At 38.9% G+C, this 25,359-nt stretch overlaps 1 pseudogene; it reads right to left on the bottom strand.

Annotated features, from left to right (window-relative positions):
- Positions 1–593: 593 nt before the first annotated feature.
- Positions 594–25,359, bottom strand: part of LOC124973162 (polycomb group RING finger protein 2-like) — a 75,816-nt pseudogene continuing 51,050 nt past the window's right edge.

Raw genomic sequence — 25,359 nt, 5'->3', positions numbered from 1 at the left:
TGTGAAGGTGAGTGAGATGCCTCCTGTGATGCCCACTTGCTCCTCAAATCCAGGGCACAAACTGTACTTGTGAAAGTCAGTGTTTTCAAAATTCCCTGAACATTGCAATGGGGGCTGGGTAGGGGCAGGACAACAGCAAAGATGGGTAGGAAAAATGGTGGACCCAGTACACAGCCAGGTAGAGCTATGTCTAAAGCTTTGGGGGCTGGTGGGGTCCCCCAACATCCCATCTTCCTTGAGAAGCACATGGAGAAATGGGGTAGGGTTTTACCCAGTCTCCATGTGGCCCCTTGAGTTCACCTCCAGGTAACACCCAAAGAGCAGAGCAAATTACACAAGACACCCTAAAAAAGAACAACACACAGTGAGTTTCCCCACCCCTATGTCATTTAAATCAATCTGGTTAGTCCATAGAAAACAAGTATGTATCTTTGGTTTTTCCTATGTACACATATATAGATTTATTTATGGAGCCCACTTCTCACCTCTATGGTGGGAGGAGATGTGGATGCCAGAACAGGTGAAAATAAAGAACTCAGAGAAAGTGAAAGGAGTGGAGAGGTGGCTGCAAAAAGGGAAATGATCACTTTCTTTCAGTTGGGAAGCACAGGAGCTCCATTGACACTCATTCTCCACCCCCAGCTGGTGGATGAGGGTATGTACAGGCAGTTTGAGTTACCCCAGTTGACAGCTCTGATAGCCCCACTGGCTGTTGAAGAGGGAGTGAGGGAGGTAGGGTGGGCTGCAGGAGTGGGAGTTGGGGGAACTGGGAGAGCCATGAGAAGGAGTGGCAGGGCTGCATAGGGAGGAGAAAGTGGTTGGCAGTGTGGCAGATCTAGGAGCCTTCTTGCTGACTAACTTGCACTCTGATGCCCCACCGATGCTGATGCCCTTGGAAGGAGTAGGCACTTTGGGCATGATGAGTTGTCCAGAATGACATGGTGCTTCAGAGGGAGAGAGCCAATCAGTTTCCAGTGATAGATGTAGGCAGTGTCTGTGAGGGTGTAGTATTCCTTCAGGTGCTTGTCCTCTTAAAGAACCTCAAACTTGTATTTTCTGGGTACATCCATTTTCTTGCAAATGAACTTGGCGATGTGCATAATAGTCATGGCAGCTGGTCATCAAAGGAAGGACATCCCTGTATTCTCCTTGTCCCCATCTCCATTCCACAGGGTGCTCTTCTTCTTTCTTACATCTTTGTAGCAATCCATGAAGAGACTGATAATCTAATCTTTGCTCAGTTTTGCCTTCTTCTTTAAGACCTTGTCTATGGCCTCACTGGAGCCATTGGGGACCTCTATGAGAAGGTGAACTGTGTAGAAATTCCATCACCAGGCTGGGGAGATAACTCAGTTGGTAGAGTGCTTGCACAAGACCCTGGGTTCAATCCCCAGCACCAAAAAAACAAACAAAAAAAAAAAACAAAAAAAACCAAACAAACAAACAAAAAAAAACAAGAAATCCCATCACCATTTCATCTCACCATTAAAAATTCCAGGGACCAATTTATAGACAAAGTCTTGAAGACTTTTTTTTCCATCTGATACTAAGCAGGAGTCAGGATTTATGGAACTGTGCATGTCACATGGGGCAGTATTTGTTGGTCTGCATGTAGCAATGGATGAATATTTTGCAGAAGAAATGCAAGTACTCCATGATGGTGGTCACATGGATGAAATACCCCACACAGAGGGCACACATGAGGTTAGGTTTCAGCTCCCTCATTTTGATCCATGTGGTGTGTCATGTAAGAAGTATGATGTCAGGATTGGGACTGGGAGAACCGGGGACCTTCACTTTTTAAGGTAGGATTGGGTGTATTCATGTGACTGGTTCTCTCTGATGCTCTCAGTGTTTACTAGGTACCCAGGTTTGGGTTTCTGTAGTTGTGGGGGCATCTGGAATTCCATCCAGTGCTTGACAAAGATCCTCTGGAGGATGATTGCAAAGGCTCATCCTAAAAGGAATTCCTGAATGTTTTGCTCTGGAGCATGGTGTTTTTTCTGATGTGTTTTTCTGATAATATATTACTCATTTTAGTCTGAACGGATTACTTAAGGGGATGAGGGGAATACAACAAAAATTCCAGAAAACATTACCTACAATCTGAAAAACAGTGGGTCTTTACCATTAACAAAGTTAAAAATAATTTTACAACCGTGCAATGAGTCCCTGAAAGCCTCTGGAGAAAATAGTTATAGATCTGCCTTTGTCTCCAACAGGCTGGTTAAATTCTAATGATGGTTTTGTTTGTGTGTGGTAGTAAGGTAAAAGAAATAAGTTTTCACAACATTCCTTCCTTCCTACAAAGAATAGGTCACCACTATAACAAACGTTGGTGCACAATGCTCTGTTCTGGAAAAAAAAGAGCTACATAAGACAAGGTAATTTATTCAGTAAAAAAACTTGGCCACGAGAACCACTGTGACTGCTGCCCTCCTGTAACCCTTAACTCAGCAATTTAGATATTAACCAGATGGACCTCATAGAGATGGTCACATGAGATTACTTGTCTATCACTTTTACCACAAGAATAATAAGAATAGTATTAGGTCACATAGAGTTTAGATATTAAGGAAATAAATATTGTATTAGCTCATTGATGTAGTTAGATATTCTTAAAACAATTGTGATTAGGTAAGTATAATCTGTAAGGTTACTGTTTTCTCATAATCTTTCTGTGCCTTGTTAAAAACAATTTCTGCCTATGCTTTGGAAACTTCTTTAATATTAACCACAAGACTGCCATTATAGCCTGAAGAAAAATGTATATAAACACAGCCTTCCCCAGAATAAAGTGGGATTGATTGCATCAGAACTAGAGTCTGTGTCTTTCATTCTTCATCCATTGCCAATGCTGTATCCCCGCACCCCATTTACCTGTGTGGAACCCATGGGCTCCTGCTAGGGCTGGACCCCGGCACTGTAGGTCTCAGGGAGGGGAGGAGATGGGAGGGAGGGAAGGAAGAAGGACCAAAGCCATATCACTTAGTGGCCAGGGGTGGGAGAAATCTATGCTAAGAAAAGAGTTTGTGAGAGCAGCTTGGGATGGTAAGGAGAAAGAGGAAACTAACTCTCAACTCTTAATTCCAGAATATTTTTATCACCTCAGTAAGAAATGTTATATCTTCCAACCCCTTCTTACCTCCATCCTTTGGTATTTGCTACTTTGTGTTGCATGTGTATGGATTTGCCAATTCTGAACATTTATGTAAGTCATTATATGCAGTGTGAAGTCTTTATGACCAACTTCTTTCACAATGGGATTTTTTTTGAAGATTTTTCATTTCACAGTGTGAATCATGACTTTTTTTGACTGAATACTATTTCCTACAAATACACCAAATTTCATTTATCCATTTATTAACTGGTGTGTGTTTACTTGTGTTGTTTCCAATTTGAGGCTATTGTCTATAAACATGCTATGATTATTCATCCTTAAGTTTTAGTGGGTTTTGTGTGTGTGTACAATGTGTTTTTGATTTAATTTTGTATATGTACAGAAATAGAGTTTCTGGGTCATATGGTAACTTTGTTTACAATCCATTCTTTTTAGTCATACCAATTCTAGTGGTTATGGAGTTATTTCTTGTGGTGGATTTATTTTGTATTTCCTTAATAACTAATCATGTTTACCATCTTTCCCACCAGCAAAGTATATAGGTAACAGGTGCTTTTTGGCCACAGCTATTGTCTTTGAAGAAATATTTTTTCAAATTGCTTGCACATTTTTAATTAGACTACTTAATTTTCCCCTCTTTTCCATATTTTTATTGGTATATACTCATATGCTCACACAATCTAATAACATAATTGGAGAATATCACTTCCAACACTTGTAAGTAAAGGTTAACTGGAGCCCAGCAATAAGGGTTAAGGGGAGAGCTAATAAAGAGACAAGTACACAGGATGGTGAAGAACAAGAAGTGGTTTTTGTTGAAAAGTCAGTCCACTCTTATTATCTATTCCAAGGTCTTATCAACTTACACTAGGTTACATAGCACAGCTAGATTAGCAACTGAGCAGATTACAGAAATTACTTGCTTCTCAGAGTCCACTAATACCAAAGGTTTTGTAATAAGACAATGTCTCCAAGCTTCAAGGACAGAGGAGTTGCAGAGCATTTCTAAGTCATTCAGAGTGCCTTTTGTCTTAAGGAGTTTGCTCAACTCAAAAGACTTTTGCTCCTCTGTACATTGACTGACATAAAATTCCTGCAACTCCCCTTTTTTGTTGTGTATGGCCTTTTGAATAGACATGACTGTTCTTCTGTTTAAAAATGGTTGAGGAATAAAGCAAGGCAAACATTGGCAAACATAAGCACAGCATAATAAGGCAAATATCAGTAAATATCCTCCAGTGAAATGCTGATGATCCATGTAAAATTTGGCATCCATGAGGTTAACCAATCTAATAAATCTCAACCACCATCATCTCATAACTTTCTTTACAATCTCTTCAAGATAATCCAATTCCATTTGAATGGGTTTACTATTATCAGCTAAATTGGAAACACTTATTGTTAAAATTTTGGCACCCTATATTATGCAACAATAAATAATCCATAGCAGCCCTATTATCAAGAATAGCTTGATGATAAAAACTTCAGAAGAATTACCAATTTCAGCTAAATATGAAGGCACCCCCAACAGGGATACAGTGACAGAGAAATAGCACAATTATAGTCAGCTTATTTGTAGAATTTTGGGTAAGTTTGGCAAACAGCTACAACCAAGTTTTCCAGGGTATATTCTGAACACATTTAGATGATAAGTTGTTGAGTAGATGTTGTTAAATTCTTTATATCCCCCTAAGTCACTAGATGATTCAAAGACAAATGGTCTCTTGAATATCTTTTTCTTTTTGGAGGTTCCTTCTTTGAATCAGGGTTATAATTATCCAAGGTCAAATAAAATTTGGGAATTGGATTGTGAAGTTTTTGTTTTAAAAGGCACATTTTAAGCATTTGATGTGTACATTCAACTAAGGTCTGTCCAGTAAGATTGAGGACTTCTATGGGTTACAACTATATTCCACTGATTACAAAACTGAGCAAAGGCACTAGAAGTATATGCTGGTGCATTGTCAGGTTTTAAATGATGAGGTTTACCCATGGTAGAAATGCAAACGAGCACATGAGAGATACAGTCTGAAACCTACTTTGATCAATGTGCATTGGTCCATATAAGACCTGAGAATATATCTATGGTAACACATGAAAAGGATTAGGGGTGGAAAGAAGAAAAATGAGTTACATTCATCTGCCAAAGAGCATTAGAATGTAAACCTCAAGGGTTTACAGTTTTCCAAGCAGGGGAATAAAGAGTGTACAATGAGAGCAATTATTAACAATAAAATAGGCCTCTTGAGAGGAAATCAAAAAGGTCTTTATTAAGTAGTAAGTATTTTGATGAAAAAAATTGTGTGATTTCACAGCATCTGAAAAGAGGATAAAATGATTTTATAGCAGCAACAACATGAGCATTTTCTTCAGTGAGTGGTCCAGGAATCTTAGTGTGGCTACATATGTGAGCCAGAAATATGGAGCTGAATAATCCTGTAAAAGAGATTGAAGAGTGATAAACAGGGATAACAAATTAGAGTCCAAACGAGGTGACAAAATACCAGGAAATATGAGGCATCATTTTGACTATATACTGAGACTCTGTAATGGTGTTTAAGGCAGTGGGAAACATATGAAGAGCCAAAATAATTGCAGTTAATTCTGCTTAGTGAGGAGAAGCTTGAGACAATGAGTAATAATCAGTATATTTTTTATCAGTGAATATAGATACCACACCCCATTGTTTTCCTCTGTCTGTATAGACAGTAATCCCACTGGGAAACAGAATGGAGAAGATTATAGAAAAAGGAGCATGAGAGACTTGACCCAAGAAGGAAAGACATTCATCTGCAGGTGTATGTAAAGCAATGGACGCTAAAAAAAAATTCAGTTAAGACAGTTAGATAATATGAAGAAAATTGCAAATAGTTTAAATGTAAAGTCTTTCCATAAATAAGATAAAGTACATAAATATTCAATACTATAAGACATAAAATACGATTGTGATCATCTGAGAACAAATGAACATACATGTCAGCATAAGGGAGAAGACTTTTTCCAGAAAATTGAGGAGAATATAACCATTCTATTATATATGAGTTTTGATTATAACTGGCAACAACTGCAGCAAAGGCATAAGGCTTTCCTGTAAAGATTATTAGAGATAAAGGAACATTGAGTAATGGGAGTCTGTCTATAAGAACTGTAGATAATTTCTCACTAGTGCAGTGAAGAGCTGCAGTCAGTGCAGAATTAAGTGGAAAAAACAGGTGGGATTATGTTGATTTTTTTAACAACTGAGAAAAGGGCAACAACATATCAGTAGTTAAAGAAATATATCATTAAGTCCAAATAAAATGTCTAAAAATTGTTGTAAATGAACTAAGGAAAATTTGGAAGGAAGAGTCAGTTTTGGAGTATGAGGAATGGAAAAACGTTGGAGTATCTTATGTCATAAACAGTTAATCGGGAGTTGTTGAATTTTTTTCTGTGGCCACATGGAGGCCAGACTGTAATAGAATGTTATAATTTAATTAAAGTATCTTTAAGTATTGACCCAGCAATCAAAATATTATCCATATAATGATAAACAAGAATATGTAGAAGTAATCATCAGGAAGGCTGAAGAGCCTTATTTACTAAATGTGGGGCTATTTAACATATGGTGAGGAAGAACTTTCCACTTTTATCTATCAGCAGGCTTATGATGACTGAAAACAGAAACTGTGAAGGCAATTTATTCTCAATCATCAGGAAAAAGAGCAATAGTAAAAGATACAGTTTTTTAGGTATATTACATATAAGGAAAGATCCTGAGGAATTATATTAGGGTTAGTCAATCCACATTAAAATGGACCGTACATTTATCAATTTATTTAAAATTTTTAATACTCTCCATTTCCCTCATGTTTTCTTTATGATAAAAAATAGGTGTATTTCATGGGCAGGTAGGAGGTTCAATATATCCCAATTATAAGTATTCTTTTTCTTTTTTTTATTGTATACAAATGGGATACATGTTGTTTCTCTATTTGTACATAGAGTCAAGGCATACCATTTGTGTAATCATACGTTTACATAGGGCAAAGATATTTATTTATTTTTCCTCCCCCCCACCCCTCCCACCCCTCTTTTCCCTCTATACAGTCCTTCTTTCCTTCATACTTACCGCTCTCCTTATCCCTAACCCTAAACCTAACCCTAAACCTAATGCTAACCCCTCCCACCCCCCATTATATGTCCTCATCTGCTTATCAGCGAGATCATTCGTCCTTTAGTTTTTTGAGATTGGCTTATCTCACTTAGCATGATATTCTCCAATTTCGTCCATTGCCTACAAATGCCATAATTTTATCATTCTTCATTGTGGAGTAATATTCCATTGTATATATATGCCACAGTTTCTTTATCCATTCATCAACTGAAGGGCATCTAGGTTGGTTCCACAATCTGACTATGGTGAATTGAGCAGCAATGAACATTGATATGGCTGTATCTCTGTAGTATGCTGATTTTAAGTCCTTTGGGTATAGGCCAAGGAGTGGGATAGCTGGGTCAAATGGTGTTTCCATTCCAAGCTTTCTGAGGAATCTCCGCACTGCTTTCCAGAGTGGCTGTACTAATTTGCAACCCCACCAGCAATGCATGAGTGTTCCTTTTTCACCACATCCTCGCCAACACCTATTGTTGCTTGTATTCTTGATAATCGCCATTCTAATTGGGGTGAGATGAAATCTTAGGATAGTTTTGATTTGCATTTCCCTTATTACTAGGGATGTTGAACATTTTTTCATATATCTGTTGATTACTTGTACATCTTCTTCTGTGAAGTGTCTGTTCATTTCCTTAGCCCATTTGTTGATTGGATTATTTGTATTCTTCATGTAGAGTTTTTTGAGTTCTTTATAGATTCTGGAAATTAGCGCTCTATCTGAGGTATGGTTGGCAAAGATATTCCTCCACTCTGTAGGCTCTCTCTTCACATTTCTGATACTTTCCTTTGCTGAGAGAAAGCTTTTTATTTTGAATCTATCCCAGTTGTTGATTCTTGCTTTTATTTCTTGTGCTATGGGAGTCCTGTTAAGGAAGTCTGATCCTAAGCCAACAAGTTGAAGATTTGGACCTACTTTTTCTTCTATAAGATGCAGGGTCTCTGGTCTGATTCTGAGGTCCTTGATCCATTTTGAGTTGAGTTTTGTGTAGGGTGAGAGGTAGGGGTTTAATTTCATTCTATTGCATATGGTTTTCCAGGTTTCCCAGCACCATTTGTTGAAGAGGCTATCTTTTCTCCATTGCATATTTTTGGAACGTTTGTCTAGTATGAGAAAATTGTATTTATTTGGGTTTGTGTCCATGTCCTCTATTCTGTACCATTGATCTACCTGTCTATTTTGGTACCAATACCATGCCGTTTTTGTTACTATTGCTTTGTAGTAGAGTTGAAGATCTGGTATTGCAATACACCCTGCTTCGCTCTTGCTACTGAGGATTGCTTTAGCTATTCTAGGTTTTTTATTCTTCCAGATGAATTTCATAATTGCTTGCTCTATTTCTGCAAGGTACATTGTTGGGATTTTAATTGGAATTGCATTGAATCTGTATAGCACTTTAGGTAGTATAGCCATTTTGACGATATTAATTCTGCCTATCCAGGAACATGGGAGATCTTTCCATCTTCTAAGGTGCTCTTTAATTTCTTTCTTTAGTGTTCTGTATTTCTCATTGTAGAGGTCTTTCACCTCTTTTGTGAGATTGATTCCCAAGTATTTTATTTTTTTTTGATGCTATTGTGAATGGGGTAGTTTTCCTAATTTCTCTTTCTGAAGATTCATTACTTATGTATAAAAATGCATTGGATTTATGAGCATTGATCATGTAACCTGCTACTTTACTGAATTCACTTATGAGTTCTAAAAGTTTTCTGGTGGAATTTCCAGGTTCCTCTAAATATATAATCATGTCATCAGCGAACAGGGATAGTTTTAGTTCTTCTTTTCCTATTCGTATCCCTTTAATTTCTTTGGTTTGTCTGATTGCTCTGGCTAGAGTCTCAAGGACGATGTTGAATAGAAGTGGTGAAAGAGGGCATCCCTGCCTTGTTCCAGTTTTTAGGGGGAACGCTTTCAGTTTTTCACCATTTAGAATGATATTAGCCATGGGCTTAGTGTAGATTGCCTTTATAATGTTAAGAAATGTTCCCCCTACCCCAATTTTTTCTAGTTTTTTGAGCATGAAGGGATGCTGTATTTTATCGAATGCTTTTTCTGCATCTATTGAAATAATCATGTGATTCTTAACTTTAAGTCTGTTGATATAGTGAATGACATTTATTGATTTCCGAATGTTGAACCAACCTTGCATCCCTGGGATAAAACCCACTTGATCGTGGTGCACTATCTTTTTAATATATATTTGTATGCGATTTGCTAAAATTTTGTTGAGAATTTTTGCGTCGATGTTCATTAAGGATATTGGTCTGAAATTTTCTTTCCTCGATGTGTCTCTGTCTGGTTTAGGTATCAGGGTGATATTGGCATCATAGAATGAATTTGGGAGGGTTCCTCCTCTTCTATTTCATGGAATAGTTTGAGGAGTATTGGAATGAGCTCTTCTTTAAAGGTTTTGTAGAACTCGGCTGAGAACCCATCTGGTCCTGGACTTTTCTTTGTTGGTAGGCTTTTGATGACCTCTTCTATTTCATTGCTTGAAATTGGTTTATTTAAGTTGTGTATGTCCTCCTCGTTCAGTTATGTAATTCATATGTCTCTAGAAATTTGTTGATGTCTTCGAGGTTTTCTGTTTTGTTGGAGTATAGATTTTTGAAATAGCTTCTAACTTATGTTTTTTATTTCACTCGTGTCTGTTGTGATGTTTCCTTGTTCATTCCGAATTTTAGTAATTTGAGTTTTCTCCCTCTTTCTCTGTTAGTGTGGCTAAGGGTTTATCAATTTTATTTATTTTTTCAAAGAACCAACTATTTATTTTGTTAATTTTTCCAATTGTTTCTTTTGTTTCGATTTCATTGATTTCGGCTCTGATTTTAACTATTTCCTGTCTTCTACTACTTTTGGTATTGGTCTCCTCTTCTTTTTCTAGTGCTTTGAGCTGTAGTGTTAAGTCATGTATTTGTTGATTTCTACTTCTTTTTTTGAATGTGCCCCATGAAATAAATCTTCCTCTAAGTACTGCTTTCATAGTGTCCCAGAGATTTTGATATGATGTGTCTTTGTTTTCGTTTACTTCTAAGAATTTTTTTATTTTCCTCCTGATGTCTTGAATGAGGGCCTCTGCAGCTGCCACCTTCTCCCTAGACAATGGCCATTGTTCTACCCAGACATGAGTCGTGCCCTTCCATTTTAATGGTAAGGAGGTCAATTCCACAGAGGCCCCTATAAAAAAGAGCAGTGACTCCATAGATATTTATAATTTGTGTAAGATTTCTCTGCCCCAAATAGGAAAGGGAATTGCCATAATGTACGGTTGAATATGAGTAATAACTTGCTGTGTGTTGGAAGGGGTGGAGCATTGCAACCATAGAGAGCTTTTAGACACCTATTTATTATTTCCTCCAATGCCCCAAACTGGCTGTCCACTTTGAGACAGGTATCTGTAACATCAGCACTGGTGTCCAAGAACCCTGTGATTGACTGTTCATTTAAACAACAGGTTAATTTTGGTCTACTTTCAGTAATAGGTAACAATGATCCAATAATAGTGGAACCAAGTACTGCATTCCTTCTTTCAATTAGGGGTTGTTCGGCAGTAATATAAAGAGTGACAATTAATTGAGCTACCAAGGATCCTTTTGGGAGTTTTAAGGACATGTGAGACCAAAATTCAACACATATTACATCCACTATAATCAGAATTAAGCACTCCAGGAATTATAAATTTTCCTTCTTTACCACTGTGAGAGTGGGCAAAACTAAATTTGAGTAGCAACTTTACAAACTTCCCAAGGGAGATGTATTTAAGCATCCTCAGTAGTAATCAAATCTCTTTCTGTGCTCCCTCTAGTGTCATGAAAGGATTAGTGGAAGAGGCTTCTGTTTGAATTGGAAACATCTGTGAAGGAGATATCTGCATCTGCAGATGAAAACCTTCCTCCTTCTTGGGCCCTGGGTCAGGAATTCACCTCTAATTGTGTTTCCCAACATGACTTTTTTAGATCTGCATTGATTAGCCAAATGAAATCCTTATGACAGATTGGACATTTCTGATTGGGCCAATTTTGTGACCCTGTTTTTTATTTTACAGTCCTTTTGAAGACAGCCAGGCCTTTGAAAATTGCAACAAAGTTTATCAGGGGTTTTTAGAGCAGCAGTCAGTAAAGCCACTTTAGGAATTTCAGTTCCAACATTTTGACATGCCTTCTTTAAATTAGAAAGTGTAGTGTCCACTTTATGGTAGATTTCATTACTTCCTTACAATCTTGTTTGGCATTTTGATAAGCTAGTTATTTGGTCAGAATATTGACAGCCTCCGAATTGTCTACTTGTCTTTCAATAGCTTTATTCAATCGGTTAACAAAATTAATAAAAGTCTCCCCCAAGGCTTGTTAAAATACAGCAAAGGACTTGGAAGAATCCTGAGTGTCTGAGATCCCCCTCCATACTTTACAAACTAAGATTCTTATCTGGGCAATGGTGACTGCAGGCAACTGAACTTGCTGTTGTAATGTCCCTCTTCATCACAGGTCAAACAATTCATTATAATCAACATTTTCTAGAGCATTATTCTCAGCTTGAACACAGGCTAAATCAGAGTATTCTTGTAAAAAAACTATTTTGACCAGGAGAAGTAACCATCTTCAGCAATGCTTTCCAATCACTGGAACTAAGGCATAACCCATTCCCAGCCCCTCTATCATATTGAGTGAAATTACTATTAATTCCACTCTCTAACACCATCCTTCTTAATTTCTTAAACACAGCAAAAGGCAATTGTTCATATTCTGACTGTTTAGCATTATTTAATCTAATGAGGCAGACAGCCAAGGTAGAAATTTCTCCCTCTGCAGTTGATTGCCTGCAGATAATTGAGACTGGACTGGGAGAGGGATAGGATTGGGAGAAGTAGAAATGCAAGAAGATGACTGAGAAGAAACTTCTGTCTTAGAGACTACCAGAGAAGTTAGTGGTTCTGTCAAGGCTATTTTTGAGATAGGATCTGGACACAAATAGTAAGCATGTAACACAGGTATAGGAGCCCTCAGCTCCTCAAGTAATTTTTTACCTATGTTTTTCCAATTTTGGGGTCATAAGGACTCACTCTTTCAATACCATGGACAGCAAGAATCTATTTCAGACAACAAAGCACCAAGATCAGCATTACTCACAGTATGTTTAGCCTTACAAAGCAAATAAGACAGTTCAACCCAATATCAATGTTAAGTGTCAGACAGAATTCCCCATAGCCTACCAGTGGAATCAGTACCAGCTGATGAGTGAGGCACATCAAAGCCTGCTTAAGGCAGTAAGCTAACCCTTTCTCCCATCAACACATCCATAGGGTACCTGTGCAGCACCCCAGCTGTTAAGGTTAATTGGGGTCCATTTATAAGGGTTAAGGGGAAAATTAATAAAGAGGCAAGCACACGGAATGGCAAAGAGCAAGAAGTGGTTCTTGTGGAAAAGTAGTTCAGTTTTATTACCTATTCCAGGACCACATCAAGTTACCTAGGTTACGTAGAACAGTTAGCTTTGTGCAAGTTAGTTATGTGCAGATCACATAACTTGCTTGCTTCTCAGAGTCCACAAGTAACAAATGTTCTTATAGTAAGATAATGTTGCCAGGCCTCAAGGACAGAGGAGTTGCAGAGCATCTATAAGCCATTCAAACAGAGCAAGTTTTGTCCTAGTTTGCTCAATTTGAAGGACTTTTCTCTCTGTACATTGACTGACATGAAATCCTACACTTCTCCCTCCCTCCTTACCTCCCATCTCCTGATCCCTTTCCTCTACTAATTTCCCTTTGATTATCATTAGATCACCACTTTTTATTCTCTTTATTCCACATTTGTGGAAAAATATGCCACCCTTAAACTTCTTAGTCTGGCTTATATTGCCTAACATGGTCTTAGGTTCCATCCATTTTCCTGCAAATGATATAATTTCATTCTTATTTATGTCTGGATAAAACTCCATTGTGTATATATAAATCACATTTTCTTTATCAATTCATCTGTTGATGGTTAGCTAGTCTTATTCCATCATTTGGCTACTATAAATTGAGCTGCTAGAAACATGAGTATGCATGTATTCAGTATAGTATAAATTTAATTCTTTAGGATAAATACTGAGGAATGGTGTAGCTGGGTAACTTAGTGGTTACTTATATTTTTGATGTAAAAAGTTTTTTTTTAATTCTTTATATACTCTAGATATGCATCTTCAGAAGACTAGCTAGCAGAGAATTTTCACATTCTGTGATTTTTCTTCACAATTTTAATTGCTTCCTTTACTGTAAAAAGACTTTTTAATTTGATGCAATCGAATGTATTAACTATTTGGTATTATTTCCTGGCCTGAGTTGCTTAATTTCTGGTGAGATTTCTAGGTCTTTGATCTATTTTGAGTTGACTTTTGTACAGGGTGAGAGATAAGGGTCTTGGTTCTTCCTTCTACATATAAATAACTACCTTTGACAACACCATTTGTTAAAAAGACTGTTTTCTCTAACAAATGTTTTTGTCACTTTTGTGAAGGACTGGCTAACTGTAAATGTGTAAGGTTGTCTTCTCTTTGTCTTCTGGATTCTACCATTGGTCTATGTGTTTTTTTTTTATGTCACTACCAAGCAGTTTTTGGTACTCCTGTAGTGTTATTTGAAGTTAGGTTTGGTGACACCTCCATTATTGCTTTTTGGCCTTTGAATTACTTCTAGTATTATGAACTTCTTATTCTTCAAATAAATTTAGTTCTGTGAAGACTATCATTGGTATTTTGATTGGGATTGCATTGAATCTGTATATTGCTTTTGTATATCTGACCATTTTAACAATATTAATTCCATCTATCCATGAGCATGCAAAATTTTCCTGTCTTATGAGGTTTTCTTCTTGAGTGTCTAGTTTTTATTGTAGAGGTCTTTCACCTCTGTGGTTAAATTTATTTGTCTAGGGTTTATTTTTAAGCTATTATGAATAAAATTGTTTCTGATTTCTCAGATTAATTTTTAGTATATGGGAAAGCCATTAATTTTTTAGGTTAATTTTATGAACTGCTCATTTTCTGGATTTATTAGCTCTAGCATTTGCTTCATGAAGTTTTATGGATCATATAGGTAAAGAATCATATTGTCTGCAGTGATAATTTGAATTCTTAATTTTATTTCCTTCTCTTGCTCTTCAATTGTTCTGGTTAATTTTCTAGAGAGAATTTTCTAGAGAGAAAAAAGGAAGGAAAAACTAATTCCCCAGCCTTATTAAAGAGGCTATTTTCATCCCATGTCATGAGACACAGAAAATCTAAAAGTTGGGAGTCAGGGAATGGGACCCTCAGCTTTTCCTCAGGTCTTCTGGGAGAGGAAGGGAAGGTGGGTTTGTGATCTTATTTCTAGCAGTGGTCTTTGACTCAGACACTGGTGTGACTGAAGCAAGTCTTTCTCTTTCCTTGATCAGTTGTGGATTTTTAACTAATGAAAACTGAGTATCCCTTTGGGATAAAAATGAACTTTTTTATAAGATCTGAATGTAACATCACCTTTCAAATATTTCATAATTATTGTTCAGCTGGTGATTTTTCTACCATTTCTTTTTTTCTTTTATTTCTTTCTTTTTTTTTTTTTTTTTTTTTTTTTGGTGTTGGGATTGAACCCAGGGCCTTGTGCTTGCAAGGCAAGCACTCTACCAATTGAGTTATCTCCCCAGCCCCAATTTTTCTACCATTTCTAAGTGAAAAAATTTACTCACATTCTCTAAGAAAGAGTGATATGTTAAAATATAGCAATAGATTCCAGTTTGTAAGGTGTTTGAGTGCCTTTTTTCTGACTTTCCTATTAATAAAACATCTATGTTCAGTGACTCCTATTTTCACTTCTGTATCCTTTGGTGGTTTTCCAAACTAGATATCAAAAGATTCATAAAAGACCATACATTCTCATTATTAAAGAAATCACTGGTTCCCAGGATAAGACTCTTTGGTTTCAGAATTTCAGAGCTTGTTTCAGTCAACTGATGTTAGAATGCAAAAGAAGTGGTTTATGGAAATGTCCACTTGGGGGCGATGCTTCCTCTGAAAATAGAACTAGATCAGAAACATTGTGATATTTTTGGGCCATTGTACATCAGCAGAGCTGGCTGAAAATGCAGTCATGTGTGATGTATGCTTATGCCTTCTGAAATCATTTCTGTGTCCTTATCTTGAAATAAGCTGTCAGTGCTCCAGTAAGACTCCACCTGGTCACAACAGGGCAGAGCAGGGCAAGATGGAAGGAGGATGATAGCTTGTAAAAATATGGTAAATGAAGGAAAATGGTAAAGCCCTGCAAAAAGTGGGAGACCAGAAAATTTTGTTGAGGGGGTGAGGAGATCTGACCACCAGTAAAGCAAATTTTAAGGGACTATTAGGCTTCCATCCAAAATTCCAGGGAGGGGTTATTGATGGGCCTTGAGGAACAAGCCATGTGAAGACAGAGTCATGGTCAAACATGGCCACTATGAAACTGTCACCAGACTCACCTGAGATTGCTGAGTCTTTCAATCATACCTAAAGCAGCAGGGATACAAATGAGGGTCAAGGTGAATGCAAACAATACTAGCACCATGTTGACTAGTATACCTTGTCAACTTGGTCACACTGTCCCTCCATTTTTCTTGGGGAGCTGTACTTTAGGAATATTCTTTTCCATAACCCTTCAATGAGGAAGAACGAAAAGGGGAATCTTGGGTTGACAAAATGTCACACAAAAGAGAGTTCAGAGTCACCCTCATCCACTAAGTGAGGGCCTGCCTGAGAATAAAGGAAACTGACTGTGGATGTGGCTCCATGGTTAAGCACCCCTGGGTTCCATCACTCTGGTACCAATGAAGGAATGAATGAATGAATGAATAAATAAATAAATAAATAAATAAATAAATGTGTGGATGTAGATCAGGGATAGATCACCCCCAGGTTTAATCCTCATATTGAAAAAAAATGTTTGTTTATGTATGTATGTATTTGTGTGTTTATATATCAAATACTATTATACATATGTATGTGTGTATATGTGTGTGTGTATTCTTTTTTTTTCTTTTTACATATTTATATTTACAAGTGAGAGAAGGCATTCAGTCACCCACAGAATGTACCAAAGTCCCTGGTAGTCAAAGGTTGAAAGTCACCTTTGCTGCAGAGATACATGCATGCTACACTTCCCTTCTGCTAGTCCATCTAAATGAGAAAGGCAGAAGACAAATAGAAGTAGACTTTTTTATTGTAAACAAATGGGATACATGTTGTTTCTCTGTACATGGAGTAAAGGCATACCATTTGTGTAATCATAAATTTAAATAGGGTAATGTTTGATTCATTCTATTTTTTTTCCTTCTGCCGTCCCCTCCCACCCCTCTTTTCCCTCTATACAGTCCTTCCTTCCTCCATTCTTGCCCCGCTCCCTAACCCTAACCATAAACCTAACCCTATCCTTAACATTAAACCCTCCCACCACCATTATGTGTCATCATCCGCTTATCAGTGAGATCATTCTTCCTTTGGTTTTTTGAGATTGGCTTATCTCACTTAGCATGATATTCTCTAATTTCATCCATTTGCCTGCAAATGCCATAATTTTATTAATTTTTATGGTTGAGTAATATTCAATTGTGTATATAAACACCACAGTTTCTTTACCCATTCATTAATTGAAGGACATCTAGGTTGGTTCCACAATCTGGCTATTGTGAATTCAGCAGCTATGAACATTGATGTGGCTATATCTCTGTAGTATGCTGATTTTAAGTACTTTAGGTATAAGCCGAGGTGTGGGATAGCTGGGTCAAATGGTTGTTCCATTCCAAGCTTTCTGAGAAATCTCCATACTGCTTTCCAGAGTGGCTGCACTAATTTGCAACCCCACCAGCAATGTATGAGTGTACCTATTTCCCCACATCCTCCCCAACACTTAATGTTGCTTGTGTTCTTGATAATCGCCATACTAATTGTGGTGAGATGGAATCTTAGGGTAGTTTTGATGCATTTCACTTATTACTAGAGATGTTGAACATTTTTTCATATATCTGTTGATTGCTTGTAGATCTTCTTCTGTGAAGTATCTATTTATTTGCTTATTCCATTTGTTGACTGGATTATTTGTGTTCTTGGTGCAGAGTTTTTTGAATTCTTTATATATTCTGGAAATTAGTGCTCTATCTGAAGTATGAGTGGCAAAGATTTTTTCCCACTCTGTAGGCTCTCTCTTCACATTACTTATAGTTTCCTTTGCTGAGAGAAAGCTTTTTAGTTTGAATCTATTCCAGTTGTTGATTCTTGCTTTTATTTCTTGTGCTATGGGAGTTCTATTAAGGAAGTCTGATCCTAAGCTGACATGTTGAAGATTTGGATCTACTTTTTCTTCTATAAAATGAAGGGTCTCTGTTTTGATTCTAAGGTACTTGATCCATTTTGAGATGAGTTTTGTGCAGGTTGAGAGTTAGGGGTTTAGTTTTGTTCTGTTGCATATGGATTTCCAGTTTTCCCAGCACCATTTGTTAAGGAGGCTATCTGTTCTCCATTGCATATTTTTGGCCCCTTTGTCTAATATGATAAAATTGTATTTATTTGGGTTTGTTTCCATGTCCTCTCTTCTGTACCATTGATCTTTCTGTCTCTTTTGGTACCAATACCATGCCATTTTTGTTAATATTGTGTTGTAGTAGATTTGAAGATCTGGTATTGCAATACCCCCTGCTTCGCTCTTTCTGCTAAGGATTGCTTTAGCTATTCTGGGTTTCTTATTCTTCCAGATGAATTTCATGATTCCTTGTTCTATTTCTGTAGGGTATGTCATTGGGATTTTAATTGGAATTGCATTGAATCTGTGTATCACTTTTGGTAGTATGGCCATTTTGACAATATTAATTCTGCCTATCCAAGAACATGGGAGATCTTTCCACCTTCTAACATTTTCTTTAATTTCTTTCTTTAGTGTTCTGTAGATCTCATTGTAGAGGTCTTTCACTTCTTTTGTTAGATTGATTCCCAAGTATTTTATTTTTTTCAAGGCTATTGTGAATGGGGTAGTTTTCCTAACTTCTCTTTCTGAAGATTCATCACTTATGTATAAAAATGCAATGGATTTATGAGCATTGATCTTGTAACCTGCTACTTTACTGAATTCACTTATGTGTTCTAAAAGTTTTCTAGTGGAATTTACGGGTTCCTCTAAATATACAATCATGTCATCAGTAAATAGGGATAGTTTGATTTCTTCTTTCCTATTCGTATCCCTTTAATTTTTTTTTTTGTGTGTGTAATTGCTCTGGTTAGAGTTTCAAGAAGGATGTTCAATAGAAGTGGTGAAAGAGAGCATTCCTGCCTTGTTCCAGGTTTAGGGGGAATACATTCAGTTTTTCACCATTTAGAATTATATTGGCCATGGGCTTAGTGTAGATGGCCTTTAAACTGTTAAGGAATGTTCCCACTATCCCTATTTTTTGTAGTGTTTTGAGAATGAAGGGATGCTGTATTTTATCAAATGCTTTTTCTGCATCTATCAAAATAATCATGTGATTCTTAACTTTAAGTCTGTTGATATGGTGAATGACATTTATTGATTTTCAGATGTTGAACCAACCTTGCATCCCTAGGATAAAACCCACTTGATCGTGGTGCACTATCTTTTTAATATATTTTTGTATGCGATTTGCTAAAATTTTGTTGAGAATTTTTGTGTCGATGTTCATTAAAAATATTGGTCTGAAATTTTCTTTCCTCGGTGTGTCTCTGTCTGGTTTAGGTATCAGGGTGATATTGGCTTCATAGAATGAGTTTGGGAGGGTTCCCTCCTCTTCTATTTCATGGAATACTTTGATAAGTATGGAATAAATTCTTCTTTAAAGGTTTTGTAGAACTTGGCTGAGAAACCATCTGGTCCCAGACTTTTCTTTGTTGGTAGGCTTTTGATGACCTCTTATTTTCCATTGCTTGAAATTGATTTATTTAAGTTGTGTATGTCCTCCTAGTTCAGTTTAGCTAATTCATATATTTCTAGAAACTTATTGATGTCTTCGAGGTTTTCTGTTTTGTTGGAGTATAGATTTTCAAAATTGCTTCTAATTATGTTTTGTGTTTCACTCCTGTGTGTAGTGATATTTCTTTGTTCATTCCAATTTTAGTAATTTGAGTTTTCTCTCTCTCTTTGTTAGTGTGGCTAAGGGTTTATCAATTTTGTTTATTTTTTCAAAGAACCAATTCTATTTTGTTAATTTTTTGATTGTTTCTTTTGTTTCAACTTCATTGATTTCAGCTCTGATTTTAACTAGTTCCTGTCTTCTACTACTTTTGGTATTGGTCTGCTCTTCTTTTTCTAGGGCTTTGAGGTGTAGGTTTAAGTCGTTTATTTGTTGATTTTTACTTCTTTTGTTGAATGTGCTCCAGGAAATAAATCTTCCTCTAAGTACTGCTTTCATAGTGTACGAGAGATTTTGATATCATGTGTCTTTGTTCTTGTTTACTTCTAAGAATTTTTTTTAAATTTCCCTCCTGATTTCTTCTGTTACCCATTCATCATATAATAGTGCATTATTTAATCTCCAGGTATTGAAGAATTTCTGTTTTTTATATGTCACTTATTTCTAATTTCAATCCATTATGATCTGTTAGAATACAAGGAAGTATCTCTATCTTCTTGTATTTGCTAACAGTAGCTTTGTGGCATAAAACATCGTCTATTTTAGAGAAGGATCCATGTGCTGCTGAGAAGAAAGTGTATTCGCTCTTTGTTGGAGTTATATTCTATATATATATCGATTCATTCTAAATTGTTGATTGAGATCTATGGTTTCTTTATTCAATTTTTGTCTGGAAGATCTATCCAGTGGTGAGAGAGGTGTGTTAAAATTGCCTAGTGTTATTGTGTTGTGGTCTATTTGATTTCTGGAATTGTGAAGGATTTGTTTGATGTACATGAATGAGCCAATGTTTGGGGTGTAGATATTTATGATTGTTATGTCTTGCTGACTTATGCTTCCCTTAAGCAGTATGTAATGTCCTTCTTTATCCCTTCTGACTAGTTTTGGCTTGAAGTCCACATTATCTGAAATGAGGATGGATACTCCAGCTTTTTTACTATGTCCATGTGCATGTTATGTTTTTTCACATCCTTTCACCTTTAGTCTGTGGATATCTCTTTCAATGAGATGAGTCTCAACCAGGCAGCATATTGTTGGATTTTTCTTTTTAATCCAATCTGCCAGTCTATGTCTTTTGATTGATGAGTTCAGGCCAATAACATTCATGGTTATTATTGTGATATGATTTGTATTCCCAGTCATTTGACTCATTTTTGTTTTTTGACATGATTTGGTTTCTCTTTTATTTGGCTATTCCTTTAGGCAAATTCCTCCCATTGCTGATTTGCATCATTGTTTTTCATCTCTTCCTCATGGAATATTTTGCTGAGAAAGTTCTGTAATGCCAGCTTTCTTTTTATAAATTATTTTAGTATTTGTTTATCAAGTAAGGATTTTATTTCATCATCAAATCTGAAAGTAAGTTTTGCTGGGTATAAGATACTTGGTTGGCATCCATTTTCTTTCAGGGTTTGGTAAATATTTTTCCAGGCCCTTCTAACTTTTAGGGTCTGGATTGATAAGTCTGCTGATATTCTTATTGGTTTCCCTGTGAATGTAATTTTATTCTTTTATCTCACAGCCTTTAAAATTCTGTCTATATTTTGTATGTTAGGTATTTCATAATAATGTGACTTGGTGTGGGTCTGTTGTAATTCTGTATATTTGGAGTCCTCTAAGCCTCTTGTACCTGGTTTTCCATTTCATTCTTCTGATTTGGGAAATTCTGTGATATTATTTCATTGAATATATTGTTCATTCCTTTGGTTTGCTTCTCTAAGACTTCCTTAATCCCAATAATTCTTAAATTTGGCCTTTTCATGATATCCCATAATTCTTGTAGATTCTGTTCATGATTTCTTACCATCTTCTCTGTTTGGTCAATTTTGTTTTCAAGATTAAATATTTTGTCTTCAATGTCTGAGGTTCTGTCTTCCAGGTGTTCTCTCCTATTGGTTATGCTTTCTATGGAGTTTTTAACTTGGTTTATTGTTTCCTTAATTTCAAGGATTTCTGTTTTTTTTTCAGTATCTCTAACTCTTTATTGAAAATGATCTTTTGCTTCCCGTATTTGCTATTTTAACTGTTGATTGGTGTGATCATTTCATGCCTGCATTTGCTCTTTCATCTCTTCCTTCAATGCCTGCATTTCCTCTTTCATCTCCTCGTTTTCTTCCCTTATTTTAATTATGTACATTCTGAATTCCCTTTCTGACATTTTTTCTGCTGTGCTATCTTTGGGTTTTATTGATATATTATCTAGGTTTTTCTTCCCTTGTTTTCTCATATTGGTCAGATATCAGTGGGACTCTGAGATATTGCAAATTTCCTCTCTTGGCTTATAATGTACCTGTAGATTTCCAGTATATCACCTCCCAGCCTTCAGTATCCTGAAGTCTTGGAGGAACTTGATAGTGCAGTGCTTCTGAAGAAAGCTGCCCCTGGCCCGCTACTGGGTCCAGGGCTGGGGGCTGTTTCTGCATGGAAATCCTCTCACTGGATGTTCCTGCTTCTAGAAGCTGGTTATAGACAGGGCCTGCCCCTGCCTGAGGGAGCCAGGCTGCTCGAGGAAAGCCTCTCCCTGTCCTGCCTTGGTCTCAGAAGCTGCCTGCAGGCCGGGGCCCACCGCTGGGTTCAGGGCTTGGGGTTGGCTCTGTGAGGAAATGCTCTCACTGGGCAGGCCTGCTCCAAGGAGCTGGCTGTAGTAGATCGAGCCTGCCGCCAGAGGGAGCAGGGCTGTAGGGGAAGTCCCTTGCTGCCCTGCCCTGGTCACAGACACTTCCTGTGGCCCAGGGCCCACTGCTGGGTTCATGGCTTGGGTTTGACTCTGTGCGGAAAAGCTCTCAGTTGGCAGGCCTGCTCTGAGAACCTGAGTGTGGACCGGGCCTGCCATGGGAGGGTGCAGGGCTGCTTGGGGAAATCTCTCGCTACCCTGCCCTGGTCCGAGAAACTGCCCCCTGTCTGGGCCTACCACCCAGGCCGAGCTTCACCCGGCAGGAGAGACTCACCCCGCTGCTCTTTGTTGGTCCGAGTCTCTCAATATCTTCTTGAATCCTGAATTCTGGAGTGACGGGAGATGCAGTCACCCTCTAGTCCGTCATCTTGGATCTCCCTCATGACAGGCAGCAGATGTAGACTTTTGACACCTAGCTAACCAGATTCCATGGGCGAGCCAGGATTTGTCACTTGTTCCTGCTCAGTCAGGGTCTGAAGTCTCCCCAATGACAGTGGTCTCTTAGAGGAGCAGAGTGCTTTTTCATGTTTCCTGGCCACCCACACACCTTTCCTTTCCTTTTCTGTGTCTGGGGACAAAACTCAGGGACTCACATGTGCTGGCTGATCCCTCCACCACACCCCACCCTCACCCCCACCCCCAAACACTGCAGTGAAGCCTTAGCTTTATATTGACTGGCCCCTGGCCTGTCTCTGAAATGTCCCTCATTTGTGTCTTTGAAATGAAATGTAATTGAACTGTTTAAGTTTCATGCATCCTAGGTCTCTGGCCTAACTCCTGGGTCTGTACTAAGACTTCTCTGCTCTTCCCCCTCCCCACAAAGAAAAGTGAAAAAACCTAACAGACAAAGTCATGGTGAAAAGCAAGAAAGAAAATTGTAAGGGATTTGGCCATATTGAGAAAGAAGAGCAAACTCAGGCATCTTTGCATGGTGTTCCTGTGTTGCTGGTGGTGGTAACTTCAGGTTTGAGTCGAGCAAGGATTGAGGCTCCGGCATTTTCAGATTGAGTGTATGCAGACGATGGTCATCTGATGGATTTTCCTGGATTGTCATCTGTATTGGATGTTTCCTTGGACTTTATAAGTCTCCTGTCTGATAACAGGCACTGGCAGGATGGGTATCAGGAGCAGTGCCACCTCTCTTTGTGAGAGTGGGTGGTGGGTGAGTGGGTGTCATCAATGATTCCTAAAACCTACGGGAAGACAGAGCTAGCTGAATGGGGGATTGGGTACTGCCATCCAGGTGCTCTGCCACTGGCCTGCCCTCCCGCCCTCCCTCCTTTCCTCCCTCCCTGTGGTGCCCAGGGTAGGACACTGGCATTTGCAGAATTTTCTGCTCTATCTGGGGATGAACACTAGGAGATATCTGAACCGAGTAGTGAGTCAGATCAGGGGAAAGGGTTGGCCTGACTATCTAGTTGGGGCGCATTCCCTTGGTTCTCCATCCCCTATTCACAGGTAGAAGAGTGGAGAAGTTACAAGGTAAAGTGGTAGGAAGCCCCCAGGAAGGACAGGCAGGCCTGGAATGTGTAGTCTCACTGCTTCTGAGTTCTGGCCATGAGTACATACATGTCTTTGATGTGCTCCTGGGAGGTGGTGGTGGGTGATGTCTCTCTCTCTGTTCCATGAGTGAGGAGACTAAGGTGCCAGACGTGCACTCTGATCCTCAATGTATGTCTGATGAGTGGTTTCAGGGGAAGGAGATTGATTTTTGGTGAATTGTTGCAGAGGAAACCCCATGTCCTGTAGCTATTCCTGCATTGTCCCCCACCCTCCTCTGAGTCATAACTTGTGTCTTTCAGAAGACACAATCTCATTGCACCCTTGTTACATATATAGACACCATAAACCGCCTAAGGATAGGGTTCCATATATATATATATTTTTTTCTTTCCTCTTCTTTCTTTTCAGTTTGTTTGTTTTACAAATATCCCTTGACTTCAGGTGCACTGCAACCCTGTGAGGGCACCTTCTTCACTTAATAAGGCCCCATGAGTTCAGTGAGAGCACCCTGGCTCTGACCTGACCTGACACAACTTTGCACCTGGTACTCTAGGGTGAAGAGTGAGGCAGGTTTGGTAATGGCAGCATTTGGGGCGAGTGGTGCTGCAAGGGTTTGAACCCAGGGCATTCTACTGGTGAGTCCTATCCATAACCCCTTTTATTTTTTGAGGTAGGAACTCGCTAAGTGGTGGCGGCTGGTCCCAAAGGAAACCACAAGCAATCCTCTGCTCTTGGACCACACTCCCTCCCTGAGTGTTTTGAGGTGGCTTGTTCTGAAATCCCTCCATGGTGGTGAGGACCTTGTCGGGAGCCAAGGCTCCTTGGGAGAGAAAGGGGGGTTAGTTATATGTGTTTTGGTGACTCGCAGCAGCTTCTGCTCCCTACCTGGTTCAGATGAGGGAGAGGGATTTTCTGGAAGCCTTCCTGGGGTGTGACTGCCTTGCAGCTGTTTGCTCCCCTGCTTGGTCTGTCAGTCTGGCCAGGGTTCCTGGGCCCAGCCCTCTCTGAGTCCTACAGAGGACCCCACCCACCCAGTTCTACCCTCCCCTCTCCAATCCCTGCATCTAAATGGGGAGGTCCAGAGGAGTAGTCCGAGGGGACTCAGGGCCAGGCTGATCACCTGTGTTTGGTAGAACTTCTTCCTTCCCCGCCCGCCCGCCTCCACCCCCCCTTTCCTCGAGTGGGGGAATCCCATTCTATTTTCCATCCTGCAGCATAACCTAGTGGATTCTGTTTCCGAAGAAGGTGTAGAAGAGCCTGCGATGGGAACCAATTAAAGAGTTAACTCTTGAGAGACCTTTGTGGGTGGTGGTAGTGGCGGCAACTGCGGCAGCTAGAGTCAACTCTTGCAGAGTCAACTCTTGGGAGACCTGTGTACGGGGCAAGAGATTGTTCTCGGGAGGAGGTATGTGTGGGCGGTGGTGCTGGCGCTGCTTGGGGGGAGGGGGGAGGAGGGGCCTGGCGAGTGGCTGGTAGGCGGGTTGGTGGGCGCGTGGAGTAGCAGCAGCCTCTCTCTTCTTTCCTTCCCCCTCTGTCCTTCCCTGCTCCTCTTGAAGTCACTATCCTGCAAAGTAACCTAAACCAAGCTGGAGCTTCCTGCCCACTCCTGTGGCACTGCTCCGCCCCACTGTGCCCCCACCTGCCCCCCTGCCTCCTTTTTTGTTTTGCGTTTGGCGCTCTACCAAGAGTTGAGCCCGGTGTCTCTTGCCAGCCCTCTGTCTGCGAGGTAGTCCCTGTCAAATCACACACTTGTTGGCTTCCAGTGAAAATAGAGCAGTGGCCTCAGGA

Source organism: Sciurus carolinensis (assembly GCF_902686445.1).
Source record: "Sciurus carolinensis chromosome 14 unlocalized genomic scaffold, mSciCar1.2 SUPER_6_x, whole genome shotgun sequence".
Classification (NCBI taxonomy): domain Eukaryota; kingdom Metazoa; phylum Chordata; class Mammalia; order Rodentia; family Sciuridae; genus Sciurus; species Sciurus carolinensis.
The sequence above is the reverse complement of the archived record's forward strand: the minus strand, read 5'-3'. Positions and strand labels throughout refer to the sequence as shown.